The following is a 13,363-nucleotide window of genomic DNA, read 5'->3' as shown; positions in this document are numbered from 1 at the left end:
ATTTGCAGGCAGACCGTAGGTTTGACTACGACAGTGACTATTCCGTCACCTGCACAGTAAACCTCTCCAACGGCCCTTACTCTGTCGGGCCACAACAATAAATGTCTACATGTCCACCAATCAGGATGGGCAGACATAGCCATCCCTTCAGTGCCCGTCACAGTCGGGGATACCGTGGCAGTGAGGGACGGTGAAATAATGCTCCACGTGCCATGGGAGATGACTCCTACATTACGATGTTCTTTTTCAAAATGAAGAAAACTCTGTGGTGCAGGGTTGTGTCATTTTGATGCAACCCTGCAACAAACAGCAACATGCATTGACCGGAACCGCCGTGATGGTCATTTATACATTTAGCAGCGTTATAGTCCCATGTAAGGCCCATGTAGCTAAGCTGTTTATTTCTTACTTTGTTCTATTTTTCAGCAGCAGCCTCTTGAACATAGTTGCGTGTGTGACAATGTTGGAAACGTTTCGCTAAAACTAAACGTGTTTAAACATCTGGTTTCACACAACATTATCACGATGCCTGAACATCATGTATAAGGCCTCCATCTCACTATGTACAAATGTCATCTCTATCTGCCTCTACGGGGCGACATGGCTATATACATATCCAGAACATCACTAATCTACAACGTACATCGCAAGGCTGCTTTCTATTATAAATAATGAGCGTCCCGATAGATTAGCAGAGGAGTCACTCCAGCTGACACCGAGGGTCCTTGTATGCTGAGACTTCACCGCTCAGCAGTCTGACATCTCGTGATGGGTGCCCAGTTGCTGGCCAAGACGGGGTCCTTCATTCTCTCCCATCAGGTAAAGAGGTTGGATCGACCCTTGGGGGGATTCTAGACTCCACACCTACACACACCCTAGGTACACTTAGAGTAGGGTTCACATAGTAGGAGTAAGCTCGATTACTGCCTTGTTTTATATGCCTGCATATATACACTGTCTTAGCACCATGGTAGAACTATATCTACAATTTACGCTTTTGGCGCTTGTAATCACTTTTTTCTGCTTCTGTCTATTAATCATTGCAGCACACGTATTCTATACAAAAATAACGGATCAATAAGTATATTGAAAACGTCCCACTGTGTATTCTCTGTATACTTCTGTGATAATAAGTGAGCGCGAGGGACTGAGCGAGAGGTCCTGATCTGTTTCCACGGTCCCCGAGGGGTCAGGGTTCTCATGCTCAATGGTTGCCAGAAACCATTCGCTCCCTGGCTGGTTAGGGGGGCTTACGGTGCAACTGTGAGCTAGCTGGACTCTAGCCCAACATATCCTGGGGGGGTGTCCGGAATCAGTCTGGACACCAAGCCCTTAGTTTATGTTGTGCAACAAACGTGCAGATCCTACGGATTAGTAGGAACTACACAACAGCAGGTGGTCCCGCCACCAGGAACAGGGAGTCATTCACTGTCCCCCTGATGGAACAACGGGCCGTCCGCAATAATATGAATCGAGCCCAAAGGATGGAGAAATGTACCAAGCAGAATTTTAAGGACATTTACATAAAAAGAAAAAAGTTAAATTGGTGGCTGACAAGGGGGATATAACAAAGTTTGACCCCTGTTTGAATATTTTGTTATGCGTGATTTAAAGCTTGTGGATGAAAACGCATTTGTATTAAGATGTAGGATTTTTTTTAATAGTGCTGCTTTCATTAAATACAGAAACAACTGTAATCTTTACCTCTACATCATTGATAGAATTGAAAACATCTGTTCCAAAAGCTCACACATGTGCATTAGTGTGAGTACCATGCACATCGAAGCCAATTGCACTTCATGCTAAGAAGCAAGAAAGCGGGGTGCCAGTGTGGTGCACGTGGCGTTTGGTGGCTCTGAGCATGCGCAGTGTGAAGAGTGCGCTGTACTCCTGGGATAGGGAAGGTGGTGCTGATGAACTTGGCATAACACCGCGCAGGAGGGCACGGTGGGGGTGTCGTGCAGGGAATCCTGGGAAAGGTTAGCCAATACGCACTGTTAATCCCTAATCAACAACCAACCAATAGTGGCTCACCTCTCTCTTTTCTTTGTCCATCAGCGGCAGCAGGAGTGTGCCCCACGTGGAGGTCGCCCGATTCCAGGGGTCTGTGGCTGAAACAGGAAGTGATACTAATTGTTAAATATGTAAAAATACCCTCCCTAAATCAGTGGCGGCTGTCTCGGAACAGGGGTGGTGAAAAATAAACTAAACTTACCTGTGAATGCCGCTGCCTCTCCTCCATCTTCTTCTCCGGCAGTGCAAGGGCAGCATGGAACAGAAGCTCCCAGACTCTCCCAGCCAATCACGACCTGCATTACAGCTGCGTTGTGATTGGTCTCAGCGCCGTGGTACGGCGCTCAGAGAGGGACTGTAATCCTGTGCATGTTCTACACAAAGGCTGTGCATTACAGTCTGGTGGAGAACATGCAAAGTGTGCATGACGGTTCGGCCGGCCCAAGAGGGCCGGCCCAACCATCCAATGCACTTAGGAAGTGCAAACCACTCCTCCCCCAGCTCTTGCCACCCTGCCCCACCCTAAACTGGCTCCAAAGAGCAGTGGGTCGACTCTCCTCCGCTTTAGTGGAGGAGCGGCCACTGGCTCAATTCACTGTATATTTTATTTCACGTTCAAACGTCTCGTGGACTGGGCACCAGCTAGGTGGGCCCCCATGAGGTTTTAAATGTATGTCACTTTAGCAGCAGGCACCCAGAGTCCAGTGTTTTATTTGTAAAAACAATACGTGCCAGAGCCCTTGTCAGGAGGACACAGCAGCTTGCACCACCCATTTCCCCCACTAGTGCTCCCAATGACAGTACCATCACAGCTAACCATCACACTCATACAAGTGTGACAATTCATATTGGTATAGCTTTGGGTGGCAGGTATTAGTGATTTCAATGTATATTTCATCATTAAACAACTGTTATTGTGCTCCTCACAAAATTAGACAGACAGCGCCACCATGTGGCCGGCTGTCATAAGTGCCGGTGCCGAGCACCGGAACCCCCCGGCTCAAATTAAGCACTTAAGAATTGAACAGGGTCTTCGGTGTCCCTCTAGCAATTGGATATGAATCTGCGTGGGATACTTGTCAGGGTGGGTTGTGGAAAAGGCTGCAATTGTTGCACTGTCCCCTAACTCTAGATAGTGTGAAGGCGCTTTCTTCATCCTAAAACAGGGGTCTCTTTACTCCACCTGGGCTCAGTAGAGGTCTAGCTGCCACCTTACGAACCTCAGCCAGGCTTGAAAATCTGCCAGGCAGGGCTTGGGTCTCTGGGTCTCATCAGTAGCAGCCGGAGCCTTCCTCGGTAAAGACCAGAGGACTTCACCAGGGGACCCCCAACAAAACATACATTGAGTATTTAAACTCCTGTCTCCTGGGGGAGCCAGTCTAGGGTCACTTGTTTTTGACAGGACACCCTCAGAGTCCGTTCACGGCGGCAGCCTGCGCCATGTGTGGGCCTGGTGCCTGGAACTATCATCACGCCATGTCGCTTTGGCAAGAACAGCGTGCCCTCACCCTGGTCAAAATGGGATGTCATAGGGTCAAAGGGGCATCACTCCAGAAGGGCCTGGCAGTGAACAAGGGAAACTTGACCCACAGCCTTAGGGGCAACCACGCACCACAACCTTAGGGGCAACCACGCACCACAACCTTAGGGGTGACCTTGACCCACAGCCTTAGGGGCAACCATGCACCAAAACCTTAGGGGCGACCTTGACCCACAGCCTTAGGGGCGACCTTGACCCACAGACTTAGGGGGGACCTTGACCCACAGCCTTAGGGGTGACCTTGACCCACAGCCTTAAGTGCAACCACGCACCACAACCTTAGGGGTGACCTTGACCCACAGCCTTAGGGACAACCACGCACCACAACCTTAGGGGCGACCTTGACCCACAGCCTCAGGGGTGACCTTGACCCACACCCTTAGGGGCGACCTTGACCCACAGCCTTAGGGGGAACCTTGACTCACAGCCTTAGGGGAGACCTTGACCAACAGCCTTAGGGGGGACCTTGACCCACAGCCTTAGGGGCGACCTTGACCCACAGCCTCAGGGGCGACCTTGACCCACAGCCTTAGGGGGACCTTGATCCACAGCCTTAGGGGGGACCTTGACCCACAGCCTTAGGGGCGACCTTGACCCACAGCCTCAGGGGTGACCTTGACCCACAGCTTTAGGGGGACCTTGACCCACAGCCTTAGGGGAACCTTGACCCACAGCCTTAGGGGCGACCTTGACCCACAGCCTTAAGGGGCAACCTTGACCCACAGCCTTAGGGGAACCTTGACCCACAGCCCTAGGGGCGACCTTGACCCACAGCCTCAGGGGCGACCTTGACCCACAGCTTTAGGCGCGACCTTGACCCACAGCCTTAGGGGCGACCTTGATCCACAGCCTTACGGGAGACCTTGACCCACAGCCTTAGGGGAGACCTTGACCAACAGCCTCAGGGGAGACCTTGATCCACAGCCTTAGGGGGGACCTTGACCCACAGCCTTAGGGGCGACCTTGACCCACAGCCTTAGGGGCGACCTTGACCCACAGCCTTAGGGGCAACCACGCACCACAACCTTAGGTGGGACTTTGACCCACAGCCCTAGGGGCGACCTTGACCCACAGCCTTAGGGGCTACCTTGACCCACAGCCTTAGGGGAGACCTTGACCCACAGCCTTAGGGGCTACCTTGACCCACAGCCTTAGGGGGGACCTTGACCCACAGCCTTAGGGGAGACCTTGACCAACAGCCACAAGGGCGACCTTGACCCACAGCCTTAGGGGTGACCTTGACCCACAGCCTTAGGGACAACCTTGACCCACAGCCTTAGGGGCAACCACGCACCACAACCTTAGGTGGGACTTTGACCCACATCCTTAGGGGCGACCCTGACCCACAACCTTAGGGGCGACCTTGACCCACAACCTTAGGGGCAGTGCACTTCAATTCGAAGGCATGAAAGAACTGAATGGACACCAGGTCCCTTTTCCGTACATCTTCTCCAATGCTAGGCACTTTTTCATGCACCAGACCCACTGGCACTGCCCAAGACCCACAGACATGGCAGCATGCCCGGGTAGGAAGGAAGCAGTCCTCACAGGCATGCCGCCTCTGCCCCGGGGATCTCTAAAAATCTTCTAGTTTAGTGCAAAACATTGAGTGCCCTGCGAGCTGTCAAAGTATTTAACATTTAATTGGCAGACATTTACTTTAAAAAAATGTCTTAAAAACAAAGATTTAACAATTGCGTTCGTCAATATATATATCTCAAGAACTTCAACCGGGCCTCAGCTCCAACGTTTGGCATTTCGTCAACGGAGACCCCTTCGGCTCCATCCACAGAGCACTTCCTGCCAACCCCCTACGGAGCATGTGCCATTGGAGGACGAACAATCCACCACCCACCCTCTTTAGGGTGGGCAGTGGGCAGTGTAATGTCTTTTTATCCTGTCCCTCGCAGCTGTGAGGGACAGGAAAAAACACAACCACAAACCCTGCACCCGGGGAGAAAACCCTCAGGGTGGGGCCGTCATTAGTGTTGTGTTTTCCCAAAACAAACCCCTGCTCAGGAGGCTTGTTTGAGAAAAACAACACAACGTCGAACATTTTGGTGGGTTGGCTGTCCCATGGACAGCAGACAGGCCCACAGCCAGGATGTAGTTTCAAGTGGATTTATTGAGTTCAGTTACATGTAGATAAGTAGTAGAGATACAGCCCCACTGCTGCTCGGCCCATACTCCAACGGACACACTCAAGCATCCAGGCACCCAAACGTTCCATTCAAGACCATCACACCAACATCCCATGCATCACATTCACACCGGCTGAGCAGCCAGGGAGTAAGTAACCAGATACATATAGCACAGGTACACAGACGTACACCAAATGTTCAGAACATTAAACGGTAGCGCCCTGACAGCAGCCTCTTTCAGTGTGCAGATTACTGCTGGGCGAGAAGTCATCTCTAACGTCGGCTGGTGGAGTACCCCCAAGATGGCGACTGTCATGCCCCCTGCCATCCCGACAGACACACTGTCTACCGATCTCAAAACAGGCCCTGGCTTAGCCGAGCTCCTGTGTACAGCGAACACAAAAGCAGGGCCGGACTGGCCATAGCGGGCACCGGGCAATTCCCCGGTGCGCCGCACAGGTGGAGGCCGGTTTTGGGCCCCTGGGGGCCATTTTTGTTACAGGGCCTGTAACAAAATTGGCCGAAAACCGGCCCGGGCAAAGACCTCGGTGGCACCCACAAGCCCCGGGGGGCCGGCCGAGCACTTTGCCAGGGCCGGTTTTGGTTCCCAGTCCGGCCCTGCACAAAAGACCCTTTGAGTGGTAGGATCGCTGCTGTGTTATCCCAGCCAATGACAGGTCAGGGGAACCTTGTTTCTTTAGGGTACGTACTGGCCTATATAGGACTTATTTTTACATGAAGTTGCAAGATTTGTTTTGAATATTTTACTGATAAACATACACTTGAACTTGAATGCGTGTTGGGTCTGGTTAAGCACCCACATACATTACACCTAACTGAAAGCAACAACATGCAGGTTTCGTAGTAAATTGCATCTCTTTTTTAGGTGTAGCCAATAAACAGACATCCATCGCTCTCACTCTCTCTCCCCCCCTCGCGCTCTCTGTCTCCTTTTCCTCTCTCTCTTTCACTCTCTCTCTTTCTCTCCCACTCTCTCCTCCCTTCTCTCTCTCTTTCTCTCCCTCCCTCTCACTTTCTTTCTCTCCCTCTCTCCTTCTGTCTCTCTCTCAATCAATCTGAGACAATGGATTTCTTCTTTGTCAAATTTGTCCTTTTTAGGAACAACAAAGTAGAGGAGACCACACCTGGTGGTGGCGGCCAGGCCTGCCACAGTGCATTGCACTCGCTACTTCACGTTTATATCGATTTTATTTGAATTGTCACATTATTTAGTCAAAAAGACGAGATGTGTATTTTTTTCACACTGATTTCAATGTTGATATCAATACCCACGAGGACAGTATTGGTTTTTGCTTTTGAATTTATTACAAGCAACTGTCAGAACCCCGTTCAGAGGGCCACGCGGCGCACAGGAGCTACAGGCCCCACTTTGGGGTTGAGGTTTTTACTCCTGATGTCCCGGGGCTCAACTCACTATGGAACCTGAGCCGCTGGTTCAAGTACCGCTTCAGCACTCGACTCTCTGGGTATGCGCGGTCCGAGCCGCCCTAGGCGCCCTCGCGGGCTGGTGGATACAGGGGTGAACATAGGCTCACAACTCAAAATACACCCAATAGCAGAAATAAATTATTGCTCAGCCATATACTCACTTTTAGGATAAAAAAGTATTTTATGTCGCCGTTTATAACTCAAAAAGAAATACAACATTCACACCCGACTCTGAAGTCCCCCTGAGGTCATGGCTCCAGTGGTTCATGGGCAGTTCCCTGTGTCCCACTCCATTCTCGCCGCAACATGTGTGGTTACTCCCTAGTCACTGTAGGCAACATCCAGGGTCGGCCCGCTCACATTCCGAGTCTCGAGAGTCCACTCCAACTCTGGATCAAAGTCAAAAGCGCCACAGCGCAAACTAGCAAGCACGTTTCCTTGGGGCCGACCGGCCCAAATTCAGTCTTCACAAATCTGGGAAAGATACCCTCCAACCAAAAGGGACAGGGTCAAATAACGCTTAAAACACGAAAGGATCCCTTGTGTACCACACGCTCTTTCTGTCAAAACCGATCAACAATATATATCTTAGAAAGTGAATTCCATCCTACACTTACATGCGCAGTCTTTACAAATATAAAGTTAAAGTATACTGTATACAATATTTCATCAAAATAATTTAATAAAAAGTACATATTTTTAAAAAGCAATTTTCATATTAAGAACAACATTCACCCAAATACATCTCAAGATTGTCTAAAAACACATCATTTTTTTTTTTTCATTTTTTTTATTTTTTTTATTTCCAATTCAGGTAACATATAAAATGCATAAAGTGACATACAAAACAGGTATAAATGCATTACAGTACATCAAGGAACATTAATAGCAGCAAAGATGATTTTAACCACAGTTGAGAAAGTGCAAAGTGCAAAATTGATAAATCTCCATCCGGTCACATACCTCCTATGAGTGTGGCCTTAAAATGAGAGATAGTTTACTTTAGTATTTCATATAATCCATCACAATACCCCATATTTCTAAGCCCCATTTTTTCTTCTTTATACCTTTCAGAGTATACAAACTATGTTCCAGTTGAAATATATTAAAGAATCTAGCTCACCATTGTTCAAAATTCGGGCCTCTTTTTGCAACCACATGGATGCGATACATAGTCTAGCAATCGCTGTTATTAAAAAGATTAGATACCGTATTTTATATCTTGCCATTACGTTTGTAACTCCAGAATCCATCCCTAATAAAATGTCACTCATTGAGAATTTAACATGTATCTTGGAAATTTCATAAAGACACCTTTCAATATGCAGAAAGAGGTTGGTTAGTTCTTTACATGAGTAAAAAATATGGACAATATCAGCATCTTCACTATTACATCGAAAACATTTTCCATCGTTTCCAACTCCCCATTTAGCCAATTTAGCCGGTGTGTGATATAAATTAAACATTGTCTTATAATATTGTGCTTTCAGGTTAGCAGACAGAAACACTTTAGCGGCCACCTCAATACAATCTTCCAGATTGATATCTATAGTCCCCAACCTATTATTCCATTTCTGATTATGTGTTTCTAGATCATTCGGCTGTGGGAGTTGTAATGGACTATAAATCGTCCCGATACGTCCATTCTTCCTTATCACTTCTACCAAGGGATTGGATTCGAATTCCCCCTTCTGTTTCACAAGAAAGGCGCGTATTTGTAAATATTTAAAGAATTCCTTACTAGCCAATCCATATTTTTCTGCTAATATCGAGAATGATGACATAACACCACGCACATAAAAATCCCCAATAAATACTATTCCTTTCCTGCGCCAGCTATCTACCACGCTGTCCCAAAATATCACTGGGAGTAGTGTAGTTGCTGCCGTTGGTGTATTATTTGTAATTCTCCCAAGCATATGAGATTTCCTTACTACTCTCCAAATTTTATAAGCAGCATTTAATACCTTGAATTTGGTTCTTTTATAGTAATTAAGATCAAATGACAAAAAAAGCGATTTTTAACCTCAAAACCAAGCAGAGTTTGATAAATAGATAGAAATTCTGCTCTGTTCATGACCTCCTCTCCATTTAAAAGTATTCTCATGTTTTGCAGCATACAAGCATAATAATAGAGGGTAACATCTGGAACGGTCCAGCCACCTTTTTCTCGAGGGAGCGTCATGTATCGCATGGCTCTACGAGGTTTCCTTTGTGCCCATATAAATTGTGTGCATATTGATTGTAGCTTTTGTAGTTGCACCCGGGTTACTTCCAGTGGTACCGATCTAAAAAAATATAGCACTTTCGGCAAAATGATCATTTTTATAATATTACAGCGGCCCACCAAAGACAAATGGAGACATTCATAGCGATCTAACTGTGCTTTAACACTGCTGGTGATACCTGCCCAATTAGTGTCCACTAATGATTTTAAACAAGTACGAAGCTTTATCCCTAGATAATTAACCTCTGTCATAATTCTAGGATCCATGTTATCTGGTAGATTAAGAGTCAAGATCTGCGTTTTAGCTAAGTTTAATTTATACCCTGAAACTATTCCATAATTTGTTGCCAGGCGTTCTATCTCACGCATAGCTACAATTGGGTTAGATGTTACAACCGCAATGTCGTCTGCGTAGGCTAATACCTGACAGCGTTCTTGCCCACATACCATAGGATCAATCCTAAGGGTATCCTCTAACATATTTAAAAACAGATTTATACATAATGCAAACAGCAGTGGTGAACAAGGACATCCCTTCCTGGTACCTCTGGCTATAGAGTTCGGCTTTGATTCAGAGCCTGCTATACATACTTTGGCTGTGGGGAGTTGATACAAAACCTGAATTGCTCTAATAAAACCCGGATTGAAGCCTAGATTGATAAGAACCGACCGCCCAAAGAAGGTCCCATCCCACCCGATCGAAAGCCTTCTCGGCATCTAACAGGATAAGGCCAAATTTAGAGTGTTTTACATTGGCCCAATCGATCATTGTAACTACCCTGTTTATATGATTAGTAGTACCACGGCCGGGTATAAACCCGTGTTGCCTGGTTGATACCAGCGATGAAATAACTTTCGACAGCCGATTGGCCAAGATGTTTGCATATACTTTGCCATCGGCATTTAACAGTGAAATCGGCCTGTAAGATCCTGGGAGATTGGAGGGTTTATCTTTCTTTCTAAAAACTATTATGTTTGCTTCTTTCCAGGATGGGGGAGGTGTCCCCTGTTGAGCACAAAGCATTGTGTCCAGTAGATCTCTTTTTATTTCATTAAAGAAGATTTTATAAAACTCCAGAGGCAGTCTATCCGGCCCGGCAGCCTTGCCACTGGGAAGACTATTGACCGCACTTTCTAACTCTTCCATAGTTATGTGTCTATCCAAAACCAAGGCCGTTTGCATATCCAGTTTTGCCGTACAGTATTCTTATAATAATACTTCCCCTCTGAGCCTATCTGTAGTTTCAGCAGCGTAGAGTTTGCTAAAAAAATTATATAACACCATGAGGATTTCTGTGGGAGTTTCCCTAGAGATGCCTTGATTATCGATCATGTGGTCTATCCGTTGTGCTCCTTCCTTGGCACGTAATCTTTGCGCCAGACGACGCCCCACAGCCTCCCCATATTCATAGCTGTTCTCGCGATTTAACCTATGTTTAACAGCAATATCCTTACTCCAGTGGAGATTCATTTTAGCTTTGCATCGAGCAACTTCTGTTTGTAAAGCCGTTCTATCGGATCCAGCCCCAATCCCATGTGCCAATCTCTCCTCTGCCAATACTAACTTGGCATATAGCTCCTGCGCTATTTGTTTAATCTGTTTTTGTTTATACAACCCTACACTCGCGCATTCCCCTCGTATACCCGCTTTCAGCGAATCCCAGACTATCCCAGAGGGAGCGGAGTTGCGATTAATGGACAAATATTGTAAGATCCATTCTTTCATATGTAATACAAATGCATCGTCTAACAGGAGCTTTCTGTCAAATGTGAAGTTTCTAACTTTAACCACTGTTCTCACTGCTGGGATATCTAATACTACCGGACCGTGGTCCGCTGAGATCTTTGGTGCTACTTTCATTGAAGCCTGATTTAACAATAAAGGGGGGAGAAAGAAATAATCCAATCTAACCAGTTTCTGATGGGGGTATGAGAAGAACGTATAACCTGGTTCCGAATGATGTAATACAGCCCACACGTCCACAAGGCCATGGTCTAAAGTTAGATTGGATAACGCTTTAAAAACTTTTGGCTTCCTTCCCCTATAGTTATTTATCCCTGCTTGTAACCCTTGTGGCTCCAAATGGATATTGAGATCCCCACAGAGTATCAAGGGGGTCGGCCATGAGGCAAGTTCAACATTGAGCTCCTCCAGTACTCCAACCTCATCTAAATTGGACTAAGCCTGGGCAAAGCACTACGCTACGCTCGCGTAGTTTGCGAAGTTTGCGCTACTTCGCACTACGCGAATTGCACGTAGCACAGTGCAAACATGCGTAGCGTAGCATTGCGTAGTGCAGCGGTCATTTTTTGCTTGCTCGCGGTCCTCAACATCAAGTTGGCGACCGCGAGCAAGCAAAATGACAGCCCAGCGAGACTTTTTCCTTGTTCGCGATCAGCAACATCAAGTTGGCGATCGCGAGCATGGAAAATGAACATCCCGGCGAGATTCTCAACGCGAGGAGGTCAGGTTTCTCATTGCGAGTGGTCGCGTATGCTCGCGACCGCTCGCAATGAGAAACTACCAGTCCGCGTTGAGAAATCTGGTGCTCGAGTAAAAATCTACTCGAGCAGCAGAAAACTACAGCTCGCACTGTGCAAGATGCCGTTTTCAATGATTGCACAGTGCCGGATGCTTGTCCGCACTGTGCAATCATTGAAAACGACATCTTGCACAGTGCGAACAGGGTACTACGCAGTTCGCGAAGTGCTACGCGTAGCTCGCGTAGTGCGAAGTGCACTTTGCGTAGCTTTGCGTAGTGCAACTTCGCTAACTACGCCCAGGGTTAAATTGGACCCGTATATTGAACAAATTGTAAAAATCTTCGATTCTATTATAACCCTGGCGATGACCCAACGCCCTTGTTTATCGGACATTACTCTACCAGTGCCTTGTATTGTGTCCTTAACCAAAACTGCCACCCCCCTGTTTGTAATAGATTGCTGTGTACAAACCAGAAGGGACAGTCCTAGCTCTGATAGCACATGTTTCTTGCCCCAGGTAATGTGGGTTTCCTGTATACATAATTTATCGGGTTGCAACATTTTAATCTCAGCGGCTACCCTCTGACGCTTCCCATAGTTATTAAGGCCACATACATTTAACGTGCAGAGCCGCAGTCCTGGGTTCCTAAAACTACTTGCCATAGCTAGTCCTTACCTTAACCCTATTTAGCATCATTAAGTTGTGTCCTGCTTTAAGTTTACCTTGAATTGTTTTTTTAATTTTTACCCATAAACCCCCAGAACCACACCCTCCCATAAGACCAACCGAGCCCCAATGAGGCCTCAGCCGAGACCCCATTCCCATCCCCCACAGCCAAACTCACCCCACCCCCATCCCTTAGCACCCACCCATGCCCATCCTCAATGAGGCCTCAGCCGAGACCCCATTCCCACCCAACCCTCCTTCCCCCTCAATGAGGCTTTAGGACCAATGGTCCCAGGGATGCATCGAGCCCCAGCTACCCCGGCTAAACCCCAGAGACAGAATAATTAAACAATATGTTGGGGAGAAAAAACAGAAAGACAGAGAAACTCTAAAACCTAACTAAAGTGCCAGAATCAGGCCAGGGAATTCCTATCTTTATAGCCTTTACAATGAGTGCAAAAATTCTTAGCCGCCGCTTCTGAGGTAAAGAACCGTGTTTGATTCTTACTCACTATCTTCAGTTTGGCGGGATTTAATAGATATGCTTGGGCACCTTTGTTATGAAAAGGTGTAATAAGCTGTTGTAACTGCCATCTAGTTTCAACTGTGAGTGGACAGTAATCAGGACGAATGAAAAACTCAATACCTTTACCAGATTTTTTTCAGTCAGGGCGGGCTAGATCATACAAAGCCTCTCTCGCTAGGAAATTGCTAACAGAGATTAGAATAGCTCTGGGGCGTGGGGTATCTTGACTTTGACCAGGCTAGCTCGTTGGATAAAGGGGAATCTGTGAGCTCGCTGTATCTCTGTTTTCCAGTCCCATTGGGTTAGGGTGGGAAAG

The 13,363-nt window shown here is 47.2% G+C and overlaps 1 protein-coding gene across 4 annotated transcripts in view; it reads right to left on the bottom strand.

The window, feature by feature from the left end:
• Positions 1-13,363, bottom strand: part of SLC43A3 (solute carrier family 43 member 3) — a 523,038-nt gene that overhangs the window by 291,083 nt on the left and 218,592 nt on the right. For 3 of the 4 annotated variants that reach the window (XR_014981069.1, XM_085651424.1, XM_085651427.1), the window contains exon 3: positions 2,035-2,111. The exons of the other annotated variant lie outside the window; for it this stretch is intronic. The gene's annotated coding sequence lies outside the window, so the exon portion shown is untranslated. The remainder of the gene's footprint in view (positions 1-2,034; positions 2,112-13,363) is intronic. 4 annotated transcript variants of the gene reach the window in all.

This window comes from Triturus cristatus, chromosome 4_1 (assembly GCF_964204655.1).
Source record: "Triturus cristatus chromosome 4_1, aTriCri1.1, whole genome shotgun sequence".
Classification (NCBI taxonomy): Eukaryota; Metazoa; Chordata; class Amphibia; order Caudata; family Salamandridae; genus Triturus; species Triturus cristatus.
This window is presented reverse-complemented; position numbering and strand designations above follow the sequence as displayed.